Source organism: Triticum dicoccoides, chromosome 7A (assembly GCF_002162155.2).
Source record: "Triticum dicoccoides isolate Atlit2015 ecotype Zavitan chromosome 7A, WEW_v2.0, whole genome shotgun sequence".
Lineage (NCBI taxonomy): Eukaryota > Viridiplantae > Streptophyta > Magnoliopsida > Poales > Poaceae > Triticum > Triticum dicoccoides.
This window is the reverse complement of record NC_041392.1, coordinates 128,100,886-128,105,013: the sequence shown is the minus strand read 5'-3', so window position 1 is coordinate 128,105,013 and position 4,128 is coordinate 128,100,886. Positions and strand designations below refer to the sequence as shown.

Genomic DNA, 4,128 nt, shown 5'->3' with positions numbered 1-4,128 from the left:
CCCTTCCTTCTAAGCCCCCCAGTTCGGTTTTGTTGTTGCTAATTCCCCTCTTTGGCATCCTTAGGCCTTGTACAATGGGAGGTGCTTACACAAATAAACCAGACTTTCCTTCAGCACCGGTGCTTATTTGTATAGGGTAGACGCTTACCTAAGCGTCTCTTTTGTAGAAATAGGCACCAGTGCTTCAGAAAATCTCGGTTTATTTTTCTAAGCACCCCTCTAAGCATCTCCCATTGTACAAGGCCTTAACATATTTGTCAATATATAACCAACCAAAGGGCACCTAATTAGACAGAACTGCTCTTCAGTTTCTACCCAGCTCCAGATCGACGCAGACCTCAGCTCAGCCGGCCGCCACCAAGCCTCAGCTCCGCCGGTCACCACCAATCTCTACTCCAACCGGCTGCCGGGCGCGCTCCTGGCCCCAATCCATGGCCCCGCCCGCCCGCCTACGGGTCGACCCCGCGTCTCCTAGTCGTCCGCCGCTACCGAACGAACCGGAGTGAGCACGCGCGCACCCAACTCTACTATCTCCCTTCCTCCTCCGTTTTCCCTGGCACCTAGTCCAGTGTGACGCCGAACATGGCCGAGCGAGCCATCTCTGTCTCGCGACTGACTGGACGAGCAGAAACATAAACGAACGAGCGACTTCTCTGTCTTGCGACTTGAAGAAAACATACGAGGGCAGATCGAGTGGTCATTTCAGAACATAATTAGACTAATATATTGGATTTATATTAGCTTAATGAAGAGATAACTATGCCAAAGGGGGAATTAGCAACAACGAAACAAAACTGAGGGGGTTAGAAGGAAGGGAGACGAAGAAAGGGGCTTAAGATCCAAGGCACATGAGCCGTGGGGGGTGGGTTATAATCAATTCTCCCATTTTGTTCAGAAGATGGCTCACTTTGGATTATGAATGTCAACATGTTTTTTTTTGTTTTTGTAGAGTATGAATTTGCGTACCAGTTTGGAGTAGAAGAAAGTGACAATAATTACAGGAAAACTTCTCTCCTGGTCAGGCTATGGCGCCAGCCAGATATAGATTTTACAGTTGGCAGAAAAGAAACTGGTGTCTCTTGATGGTTTTGAGGTTAACTGTCTGAGTAATGAGTACTGACTTCGGCAAGGAACAGGGGGAGCTATTTCAGGCTTTAATACAGATAAAAATATGACCCTGATAAGTGTCATATGTGTGGCATGAAGCAATTCCATCCTGATGTTTCTTGATGACAACTTTAGTTACCGGAGGATGGCAATTATAATTGTGAAGCATGACAACTTTCTGTTTGGACGGTGAGTTCTTTTTTTGCAGTTTTTTTTCGGATGGGAATTTGAGTTGTAAAAACGTCAGGCATGTGTTACTTCGTGCCACATGTTTGACACTTATCATTTGCTTTTTCTAACCAGACAATCCAACCATTTTAGCATGTCTTTGATTTATCGGTATAATTCTAAGTATTAAATTGACCTCTTCTCCGCCGAGAGTCGCGGCAGAAGGTCTATTCATACTCGGTGCAAACGCGTAGGCAACAGGATGTTCTATTTGAACAAAAGAGATGATGCGTGGGACACTGTATATTAGGAACCTAAAAAAATGACAAATTTTCTTGTCTTTTCCTAAAAAGTACAAGAGGAATATTGTTATCTCTTGCTTTTTCGGCACATGATATAAATTGCCATATAATAGCATTGCATTTTAAATCCATGTTGTCCCTCTCTCTAGAAACATCAACACCCCCTCAATATCAGCCTATGTTTTTCGAGTTAAATCCACATAACCACCACATTCGTGCCATGATTAGCCGAAAACCACCACTTTACGTGTTGTGATATTTCACACCGAACCGAAATTTCGATAGTGGCAAAAACACGAAGTAAAAAAATGACCTCGTTTTGATGTGGCTGATCACGAGCCAGCGGGTAGCGGTGTTAACCGCTGTCATTTTTTTCCAGCGCTCAGGATGAAGATGTTGGTCCGGGCCGGCGTGTTCACTCGTTTCCGTTTACTGGGCTTGTTCGTCAACTGAGCCAGCGTGTTCGCTCTGCTCATTCTCAAACCCAACTAAGCGCTTTTTTTACCCCTAAAAAAACAAGTGCTCGTTCGATCGATAGGCAACCGCCCGTTCGGTTTCTCCTCCTTCCAGAAAACCCCAGTGTGGACACTGCATTCAATCACTCTTCACTCTCACCAAATTGCTGTAATAAACCCATGGAACGACACGGTTATAACATTCAACGCCGGTGATGAACCAAAGTACAGAACAACACGAGCACCAGTCGCGTTAGTCCTCGGCCCCATCGTGGATGGGTTCCGACTCACCAAGGTCCTCATGGACGGCGGCAGCGGATTAAATCTCATTTATAAGGACACACTCCATAAAATGGAAATAGATAGGGGTCGCATCAAACAAAGTAACACAACCTTCCGGGGAATTATTCCTAGTCGGGAGGCGCGGTGCGCGGGCAAAATCACACTTGACGTGGTATTCGGATCACCAGAGAACTATCGGTCCGAAAAAATAACCTTCCAGATGGCCTCTTTCAGCAGCGGATATCACACCTTGTTGGGGCGGGATGCTTTTACATGCTTCCAAGCTATACCTCACTACGGATATATGAAGCTCAAAATGCCCGGACCAAATGGTATAATCACTCTCATCAGTGATCCGTACATAGCACTCCGCGCTGAAAAAACCCGCATCCTTAGCCCTAGAGGCGCTATCCGAAGCTCTCGCGGCCGAAGAATTAACCGCACTACGCTCCACAGTGGACAGGGACAACGTGATCCTCGACAAACGCCCTAAATCCACCTCTTTCAAACCGGCAGAGGAAATAGTCAAATTCCAGGTCCACCCAACGGACCCCAATAAGACAACATCCATCGGAGCTCAACTGAACCCAACAGTTGATGCCGCACTACGAGAATTCCTGCGCGAAAACTGGGACATATTTTCCTGGCACCCTTCGGACATTCCAGGGATCCCACGCAAGCTGGCCGAACATAGCCTCAATATATTAAAGGGGTTTAAACCGGTTAAGCAAACACTGCGGCGCTTTTCCGAACCCAAGCGACAAGCCATGGGGGAGGAGCTGGCCAAACTCATTGAGGTCGAATTCATTAGAGAAATTAAACATCCGGACTGGCTGGCAAACCTGGTAATGGTACCAAAGAAGGACGAATCCTGGCGCCTATGCGTCAATTTCAAAGACCTCAACAAAGCCTGCCCTAAGGATCCTGTCGGTGTCAAAACCGGCGGATCTCGGGTAGGGGGTCCCGAACAGTGCGTCTAGGCCCGATGGTAACAGGAGGCAAGGGACACGAAGTTTTACCCAGGTTCGGGCCCTCTCGATGGAGGTAAAACCCTACGTCCTGCTTGATTAATATTGATGATATGGGTAGTACAAGAGTAGATCTACCACGAGATCGAGGAGGCTAAACCCTAGAAGCTAGCCTATGGTATGATTGTTGATGTGTACGTTGTCCTACGGACTAAAACCCTCCGGTTTATATAGACACCGGACAGGGTTAGGGTTACATAGAGTCGGTTACAATGGCAGGAGATCTGCATATCCGTATCGCCAATCTTGCCTTCCACGCCAAGGAAAGTCCCTTCCGGACACGGGACGAAGTCTTCAATCTTGTATCTTCATAGTCCAGGTGTCCGGCCGAAAGTATAGTCCGGCTATCCGGACACCCCCTAATCCAGGACTCCCTCAGTAGCCCCTGAACCAGACTTCAATGACAACGAGTCCGGCGCGCAGATTGTCTTCGGCATTGCAAGGCGGGTTCCTCCTCCAAGTACTTCATAGAAGATTTTGAACACAAAGATAGTGTCCGGCTCTGCAAAATAAGTTTCCACATATTGCCACAGAGAGAATAATATTTACACAAATCTAATTTGCTGACATATTCCGTAGTGTGACATCACACCACGGGCAAGCATTTATTCGAACTGTTTTACTGTCCCATCTCAGCGCGTTATGCGAGGCAGTTTCCTTGGCACGTCTTGTTAAAGCAGAGATCGTGTCCCCTTATTCCGGGATTCTCATCAATACGGGTGTGGGTAACCCAACCGCGCCATTGATTACGGCGCTTGGGAGATAAGCTAGTTTTACCAGGCTGGT

General features: G+C 47.3%; 1 pseudogene; it reads left to right on the top strand.

Moving 5' to 3' along the window:
• LOC119333262 overlaps nucleotides 1–1,083 on the top strand; it is a 6,183-nt pseudogene extending 5,100 nt beyond the window's left edge.
• The last annotated feature ends 3,045 nt before the right edge of the window (nucleotides 1,084–4,128 follow it).